We start from the raw sequence: 9,903 nt of genomic DNA on the forward strand, positions 1-9,903 counted from the left end.
CACCAGGGCAACTGACAAAATGGAGTGCCAATGGCGGTGATCCTTGTGGAGAGTCCTGGACAGGCATTACCTGCTCGGGCAATAAAGTAACTGAAATGTGGGGTTCGGTCTTCCTTTTTATCTTCAATTTTTTTGCAATTATTGACTAGGTATGTACTGATGATTAGTTTTCTTTCATTTTCCTTCAGCAAGATATCAGGTCTTGGGCTATCAGGTTCAATGGGGTACCAGCTAGATAGTCTAAAATCTGTGACCGAGTTGTAAGATGAATGGCCTTCGATTGTTTGTTCCTTATTAATTGGATTTATGTTGAATTTTTGAACGTGGTCATTCTTGTGAATGTTGCAGTGACATAACCAATAACAATATGATCCAGTTACCTTACCAGCTTCCTCCAAATGTGCAAAGATTGTATGTGTGATTATTTGCATATCTTCTTCCTTCGCGATTCTATTTTCGTCCTCTTATCTTTCTTGGAACTTGCCTTGCAATGCAGAAACTTCGCTGCTAGTGGTTTTAGTGGTGGCCTCCCACGTTCCATTTCACAGCTGACCTCCCTCCAGTATTTGTAAGTAAAATGCTTAAATTTGATAATTTTTAAAAATTTAGATACTTTGTCCTCTAAAATCTCTACGGGGATCCTTATGATTCTCTGCAATGTTTCTGTCTGGTTGTAGAAATGTCAGTCACAATAAAATCCAAGGATCAGTGATTGACTCGCTCTCTACTCTCAACACATTGTAAGTCCTATCCATCTCCTGTCACTTCATCATAGTTTTGATATTGCCTTATTATGATCTGAATGAGAATAATTTTCTGTTCTAAAATCTTTTCATGAAAGTACACTTATTCTGTTATTTAAGTTGTTGCCTTGATTGGAGAAAGAGGTTTAGACACACGTGTGTCGTTTCCCATATTACTGTGAGATTCGTGTCTTTGGTCTGATATCGGTGGCATAGCTATATTGATTGAAGGATGGTCAGTTGAACACCCTTTATCGGCAAATCATATTATGTGTATAGAAAATCATACTATGTATATAGGTCAAATTTTATTTTTTATAAATACGAACACCCTTAGCGAAATTTCTAGCTTCGCCACTGTCTGTTCTGTTGAAGTATTAAGTTATGCCAATTGAATTAAGTTGCTACTTGGATTAGACTTGTTCTTAACCAAGTATTAACCTCAAAATGACATCTAATGGCCCACCTTTTGACATGTACCTTATCAAATCTTCTTGTTTAATGATAATAGTTTTGTAATTTATCACTCTCTGTCACATAGTTTGTTTGATCTTTTTAATGCTTCAGGGATTTCTCTTTCAAGTCTATGACGAGTAATCTTCCTCAAAGCTTCCAGTCAGTAACGAGTATGAACAAATGTAAGATAAGAGTTTTCGTACTGCCGTCTTTTTATTTTCTGAGCTTCTATCAAATATAGAAGTTTTATAGTTATAATATGCAGGTATTTGCAGAACAATGAGTTTACAGGAACTATTGACATCCTCGCCAATCTTCCCCTTGACGATCTGTAAGTTGTGTCCCAAATGTTTGTCGATGTTATATCTTATGTTAAGTTGATTGGTAGAAAATCATGTTGATTCCTTTATGCTTTAGGAATGTTGAAAACAATCCATTTACTGGCTGGATTCCTGGTCAGCTAAAAGGGATAGTGCATTAAGTGTCTCAGTTTGCAATAATTATTATTCACCTTTGCAAATTCTTTGGGGAGTTCTTTCTAATTGTTATCGCGATTTATGAATCTTTCATAACAGATCAAATGGTAATCCGTGGAGCTCAGGACCTGTGCCCCCTCCACCTGGCACACGCCCTGCAAACGACCCCAATGAAAATCAGAAATCCAGAGGGAATAGCAGCAATTTGGACAGTAGTGTCAGTGAGAAATCAGGTATAGGGGGTGGAAGTGTTGCAGGCATAGTGATATTCATTCTAGTTGTTGGAGCAATAGTAGCATAGAAATAGAAAACTTGATAATCAGCCATTTGCTCCTCTTATTACTTCACAAGAAGTACAATGTATTTTTCTTTCACAATTCTTGATTTTGTAAGAAATGGATTGAATGCTCTCTTAACTCTTTGGATATTTCTTAACGAATAATTATAATCAACTGTGATGTTACTGTTCACTCACCTGATCGGGAATATGCAAAATGATGCCTAAGCCTCTATGCTTAGTTTGTTAACGGGTCATAAACAAAATACAACTAGTATTAAAATTTTACAAGGGATTGTCATTGATACAGAAGGAAGCAGCCAAGCAGGAAAATATTTATCATCAAAGTGTAAAAACTGTTTGGACATCCGGTAGGAGAATGAAGTTAGAGACACCTCGAGCAGACTTAAAGAACCTTAAAACTCCAATCTTTGTGCAACAATGCTGAAACACCACCAAACCTCTCGGACTAACACCAATCATACACACAAGTCTAGAAATATCATCTGAACCTATCCAGAGTCATGAAACACGAACTAGAGAGCAAATACTCAAATCGAGGCTTATAGTCATTTTCTTGCAATCCTTAACTCACTAGTTGCATGCATTGGTACTGAATTCCTCCCCAGCCTCCTGGGCATCAAACCAAACATGCGTACAAGTCCAAATACATGATATGAACTAATAGGAAGCCTGAGATCAAACGACAGAACATAAATACTCAAAAGAAGGGGTTGGGTCGTTACAACAAATAGTCATTTTGGACTCTATCTGAAGAATAGCCAAAATTTACAAAGTCTTTAAAGTTTGATCTTTTCAGAATGAACTTAAGATAGGCTTTTACAGAGCCTAACTTCAGATGAAGAATTAAGACTCTTATTTAAAGAATAGCCACACTTTATAAAGTTTTTAAAGTTTAGCCGCCTCAGAATCAAACTCAGATATGCAAGGTGAAAATCACACATAAATTTCAAACTTCCGTCTTTCTGATTTGAAGTGGAATTACCAAAGCCTAACATCAGCCAGGAGGCCTGAAGTTGGCATATTATAACTACAAAAGCTCCCTAAATTCATAATTCACGTACCAAATCATGAGGAGCTTAAAGTGAATGTGTTGGTTTTGTCATACATCATACATGTATTTAGCGTTACTGAAAACATCAGCGGATTCTACATTCGTCTTGTCTAGGGAAGCCGATATTCTTAGTATTCATAAAGATGGTATGACAAACATGCATAAATTGAGGATTGATTATGCATAAAAGCATGGTTTCTTAACTCATAATGGTGGAAGGAATAGAACCCCGCTAATCAGTTCGAAGGAAAATCCATCAGATGGCATCAACTCATCTACTGTGGTTCAAGAAGAAGATGTAACACGGTCAGAGTGCAGTCTGAAGTTTTCCATAATAGTGAACTTTAAATAATTTCTTAAAACTGGATATGTTTTAAATACAGTGTCCTTCCAATAGCCTACCTTGTGCCATTTCTACATCTAAAGCACGAAAGTGCTAGACATGTTTACTTGTTTGTATGCAATTTATACAATTAGGTTGTGCAACTAAATTGTTTAGATAAATAGTAGAAATGCTTGCTGCATTCTTAGCAACAATGTCCTAATTTTCTTATTTACCTTTTAGTACAGATGTTAGTTAAATGTTGCCAAGACATTTCAACTCTTCATTAGTCAATTAAGCAACTTACTTCTGCAGGCATGTAATTTATTTAGCCTGCTCAGATTACAAATATTGCTTACATTGTATCAATGAAAAGAGAATTCGCGAGTACTTGGTTTTGAATCTTAATTTATGAATGACATATCAACAGGCAATTTTTGGGTCTTTCTTATGAATAATATTCTCTGTGTCACTCTCTTACTAAAATCATTAATGCTTTAACGGGTTGAAGGATTTGTCAACTTAATTGCAAACTGCTTTAATGGAAATGAAGAGGAGCTGGTGCATTTAGTTCAGATTCTTCTAAGCTGCAATACTAAAAATGCCAAGGACAGAATCCTTTAGAAGTGTGGGGTCCAGTCCTCTATCCCATATTAGTCGTGATGTAAGCGCTTACCTCATCATAGTCGTGATGTAAGCGCTTAGCTCATCATAGTCGTGATGTAAGCGCTTACCTCATCATAGGAAATTCATTCCTATAAATAGGCGGCCTATGGTTCATTTGTATCATCACCAAGATCATTTGCTATACACACCAAAATCTCAGACAATACATCTGAGTGAGAGCAAAGTGAGGTGTTCCATAGACTGTGAGAAAATAGTCTGTGAAGAAAAATAGAGTGTGAGTGATATTGTAGTAAGGTGGAAAATCAAAAGAGTGTTATTTCTTTTGTGGGTGTAGTGGTCTTAGGAGTATTTATACTCGTTACTACACAGTGTAAAATTCCTTACTATAGTGATATCAGCTGCTCCTCTTGGCCGTGGTTTTTTCCCTTATTCAGAAGGGTTTCCACGTAAAATCTTGGTGTCATTATTGCTGCATTTATTCTTGCTGATTTAACCATAACTTAGTGTTCCGCGTTTATCACTAATGCCGTGAGTATTATTTTGCGGGTCTATTTTATTCCCAATAAGTGGTATCAGAGCCAAGGTTCTGTCTGAGTATGCTCTGTGGTTGCAGCACAGTCTGAACTTCCACATCAGAAAAGAATTACTTTGGTATTCGAATAAAATAGTATTTGTATTTGTGATAAATGATGGAAGCCAACACTAGTAGAATGGTTACTTTGAGTGGCGTAAATTATGTCATTTGGAAGGGCAAAATGGAAGATTTGCTCTATGTCAAGAATTTTCATCAACCTGTCTTTGCCAATAAAAAGCCTGATAATAAATCAGATGAAGAGTGGAATTTGTTGCATCGGCAGGTTTGCGGCTTTATTAGACAGTGGGTTGACGATAATGTGTTGAACCATATTTCTGGGGAGACACATGCTCGGACCCTATGGAAGCATCTTGAAAGTTTGTATGCTCGAAAAACTCGTACCAACAAGATGTATGCAATGGTATGCACTCGACCAGATATTGCTCATGCAGTCGGTGTTGTTAGCAGATTTCTCAAAAATCCAGGGAAAGAGCATTGGGAAGCTATGAAGTGGATACTCAGGTATCTAAGAGGAAGCTCAGGGGGAGCTATACCATGGCAGTCGAAGTTGCAGAAGTGTGTCGCACTATCAGATATGCTGACCAAGGTGGTACCGAGAGACAAGTTTGAATCGTGCAAAGAACTTGTCGGCATGCACTCAAATTAGAAGCCAGTGTACCCTCCTTCAGGTGAATGGGACTGGAGGGGGAGATTTGTGGGGTCCAGTCCTCTATCCCATATTTTAAGAAAGGAAGATTTTTCTTCCTTTGACAAAATCACATTGGTAGCAATTGTGGAATTGGCCAACAAGTCAATTCTTTTGTTCACATAGCCGTGATGTAAGCGCTTACCTCATCTTAGTCGTGATGTAAGCGCTTACCTCATCATAGTCGTGATGTAAGCGCTTAGCTCATCATAGTCGTGATGTAAGCGCTTACCTCATCATAGGAAATTCATTCCTATAAATAGGCGGCCTATGGTTCATTTGTATCATCACCAAGATCATTTGCTATACACACCAAAATCTCAGACAATACATCTGAGTGAGAGCAAAGTGAGGTGTTCCATAGACTGTGAGAAAATAGTCTGTGAAGAAAAATAGAGTGTGAGTGATATTGTAGTAAGGTGAAAAATCAAAAGAGTGTTATTTCTTTTGTGGGTGTAGTGGTCTTAGGAGTATTTATACTCGTTACTACACAGTGTAAAATTCCTTACTATAGTGATATCAGTTGCTCCTCTTGGCCGTGGTTTTTCCCTTATTCAGAAGGGTTTCCACGTAAAATCTTGGTGTCATTATTGCTGCATTTTATTCTTGCTGATTTAACCATAACTTAGTGTTCCGCGTTTATCACTAATACCGTGAATATTATTTTTGCGGGTCTATTTTATTCCCAACAAGTGGTATCAGAGCCAAGGTTCTGTCTGAGTATGCTCTGTGGTTGCAGCACAGTCTGAACTTCCACATCAGAAAAGAATTACTTTGGTATTCGAATAAAATAGTATTTGTATTTGTGATAAATGATGGAAGCCAACACTAGTAGAATGGTTACTTTGAGTGGCGTAAATTATGTCATTTGGAAGGGCAAAATGGAAGATTTGCTCTATGTCAAGAATTTTCATCAACCTGTCTTTGCCAATAAAAAGCCTGATAATAAATCAGATGAAGAGTGGAATTTGTTGCATCGGCAGGTTTGCGGCTTTATTAGACAGTGGGTTGACGATAATGTGTTGAACCATATTTCTGGGGAGACACATGCTCGGACCCTATGGAAGCATCTTGAAAGTTTGTATGCTCGAAAAACTCGTACCAACAAGATGTATGCAATGGTATGCACTCGACCAGATATTGCTCATGCAGTCGGTGTTGTTAGCAGATTTCTCAAAAATCCAGGGAAAGAGCATTGGGAAGCTATGAAGTGGATACTCAGGTATCTAAGAGGAAGCTCAGGGGGAGCTATACCATGGCAGTCGAAGTTGCAGAAGTGTGTCGCACTATCAGATATGCTGACCAAGGTGGTACCGAGAGACAAGTTTGAATCGTGCAAAGAACTTGTCGGCATGCACTCAAATTAGAAGCCAGTGTACCCTCCTTCAGGTGAATGGGACTGGAGGGGGAGATTTGTGGGGTCCAGTCCTCTATCCCATATTTTAAGAAAGGAAGATTTTTCTTCCTTTGACAAAATCACATTGGTAGCAATTGTGGAATTGGCCAACAAGTCAATTCTTTTGTTCACATAGCCGTGATGTAAGCGCTTACCTCATCTTAGTCGTGATGTAAGCGCTTACCTCATCATAGTCGTGATGTAAGCGCTTAGCTCATCATAGTCGTGATGTAAGCGCTTACCTCATCATAGGAAATTCATTCCTATAAATAGGCGGCCTATGGTTCATTTGTATCATCACCAAGATCATTTGCTATACACACCAAAATCTCAGACAATACATCTGAGTGAGAGCAAAGTGAGGTGTTCCATAGACTGTGAGAAAATAGTCTGTGAAGAAAAATAGAGTGTGAGTGATATTGTAGTAAGGTGGAAAATCAAAAGAGTGTTATTTCTTTTGTGGGTGTAGTGGTCTTAGGAGTATTTATACTCGTTACTACACAGTGTAAAATTCCTTACTATAGTGATATCAGCTGCTCCTCTTGGCCGTGGTTTTTTCCCTTATTCAGAAGGGTTTCCACGTAAAATCTTGGTGTCATTATTGCTGCATTTATTCTTGCTGATTTAACCATAACTTAGTGTTCCGCGTTTATCACTAATGCCGTGAGTATTATTTTGCGGGTCTATTTTATTCCCAATAAGAAGCAACAGAAGTACAAACATTTTAATTCCAGTGGAAGAACCTGCTTAAAGTCACTTAATGGAAGTAAAACATTGTCCAATCTGCCACTGTTTTCTCTTAGTATATGTTTGCTTATAGTTAATTTTTCTCTGGTTAAGATCTCCTTAGGAATGGAAATTTTCTATATCCTGTGCGTCCTGGTATTTCTCTGTAGTCAATGGCTTAACCAACATAGTTTAAGTTGATCACATTTGAGAGGAGCATCACGATAAGTAATACAAGGTGAAGGGGACAGAAAATTAAATGCATAGTCAAAATCTCAAACAAACAAACAAACAAACAAACAAAAAAAAAAGAAGAAGAAGAACAGATTTTAACAGTAATTTTTGTAGGTCTATCCACAATTTTTCTTGTTAGCGAGAATGATCAGTTTTTTCTCATATCCTGATGTGTAATTATACATACACGAAACTTCAATTGGGATGCCAAATACACGCAACTTTAGTTGTTTTTGCTACGTTTGTTCATCGTTTTAGTTAATTGTTTCGTTGGTAAGTTAGAAAGAGTTATGACATAAATGCACATTGATATGAAAAGAAGTTTATAACATTCACATCTGTGTAATACTAAGGAAATACATCTAACAGAAAACTTTGTAGCTACAAATGAACAAAATTGGATGCTAAGTGGTGCCACTAGTTAGCTGTCCTGAGAAGAAACTAACATCTAATTGCAGCAAACTACATTAAATATTCAACGAAAAACTCCTCTGAAGACACTCTTCTTTGCTCTATGATCCTTCTTTCAGTCATCTTATTCTATGGGGGCTTGGACCTGGCACAAGATGAATGTGCAATATATGAGAAAAACTGCTTACTGAAGAGGTAAATCTTGAACATTTGGGGTATCGAAATTACTTGTTTTGTGTAGGATTAGATCTGCTTCGTGGTATTCTTCGAAAGCTTGATTTAACTTTCTTGAGTGGTGATTGCTTCTCACTTCCATGCTCGTGAACTTTGAGCGTTTGCGACGCTGAAGGCAAAGTCTCTGATGATGATTGTTGGCGTTGCTTTGAGAAAACGAATCGAGCTGCTTCTGAATGTTGAATCAAGATGAATGCTAGTACAAAAGCTACAAGTATTCTTGAATGGCACTTCATAGTGTGGAGCAGTAAGTTCAATAATACCAGTGTAAATAGCTGATCAAGATTTTGGTTTATGAGATTTATATGTATGTTGAAATGAATTAAAATGGAGTGAGAGATCCAATGCTTGTGGGATCATGTGATGGCTTGGTACTTTGACTGTTTAATGTATTGTGACTCTGATTTGCAGATTAGTTATTATAGTTTTCAGAGCGGTCATGTGACCAGGCACGTGAAAATATTTTATATATTGGAAGCCTGATGGAGTGATCTGCTATATTGTTTTTTAATCTCTCTATATATCTAGAAATTTGAATTCTTACATTAACATATTGATTTGATTTTGTTGCAATCCATTTAAAACTAACTAATAACTACTAGAATCCAGAGAGAGGTTCTGTGATATTTGTGTTGCTCTTTTTTCACCCCAGCTAAAATTCTGTGCTTCCATTTTGTTTGTTTCGCCAGTCATGATTTTTCTGTCTCAGAAGGAGAACAATTAATTACTATAAGGAAGCAAAATGTGTTTGTCTTGGTAAAATTCTGTTGTAAGTCAAAAGATGCTCTTAATTTTTAATTTCTCTTGTTGCAGTCTTGGAAATGTAACTCACTTGTTATTTGGCTTTATGATAATGATTACTATTATAGTAATACTACTAAATTTAAAGAAAAACAGAGATGAGGGTGGGTTGGGGGGTGGGGGGAAGGAATTAGAGTCCTGAAAATAGAGTGCCCTAAGAAGTGCAGATCCAGACAGATGGAGCATGTCCCTTGCATTTTTGAGACCATTGCTGCTTTCTTTTTCAGTTTATACGCATTATCGAATGGTAACAACTTACCACTACCCGGCGTTTACATCAAAACAATACGTATTGTTATGTTCCATTTAAGTTTATTTGTGTGAAAGGTGGAATTTTGGACTCTGAGCAACAAATAAATTTGCAAAAAGAAATTGGTGTTTGGGGGTAAACTGTCGATGATCATGGCTTAAGATCAATCAAGAAGGGTGATAACTGTTGGGATCGAAATAACAGGGCGTCATGCGGAAGCTTATAATTGCAAACCTTGAACTCGATAAATTAGATGACAAAGAAAAGTATAAAAAAGACTTTAATGATATGATATGAGTTTGGTCAATTGACCTACATATTGAAAAACTAATATACATAAGCATAAAATCTATTGGGAGAATAATCTCCCCTAAACACGACTCTTTTAGAGACTACTGATAGGCTCCTCACAATTGAATTACTAAATTGGAAAAGAATTGAGAACCTAAAGAACAACTTGTTCTTGAACAGTTACTCAAAAGCTCAATCGAACTCGAATGGAATAGAGAATGTAATGGATTTCTTATTGATCTTGATACTTTTCTAGATAGCAATTTGTAACACCTCGTAGCTTCGGGCAAAGGTTTGACTCATA

General features: G+C 37.1%; 1 long non-coding RNA gene across 1 annotated transcript; it reads left to right on the forward strand.

The window, feature by feature from the left end:
- The first annotated feature begins 363 nt into the window (after positions 1-363).
- Positions 364-720, forward strand: LOC132602692 (uncharacterized). Its single transcript, XR_009567864.1, has 3 exons — positions 364-411; positions 497-568; positions 678-720. It is a non-coding gene; the product is annotated as an uncharacterized LOC132602692 (long non-coding RNA).
- Positions 721-9,903: the final 9,183 nt, after the last annotated feature.

This window comes from Lycium barbarum, chromosome 7 (genome assembly GCF_019175385.1).
Source record: "Lycium barbarum isolate Lr01 chromosome 7, ASM1917538v2, whole genome shotgun sequence".
Lineage (NCBI taxonomy): Eukaryota > Viridiplantae > Streptophyta > Magnoliopsida > Solanales > Solanaceae > Lycium > Lycium barbarum.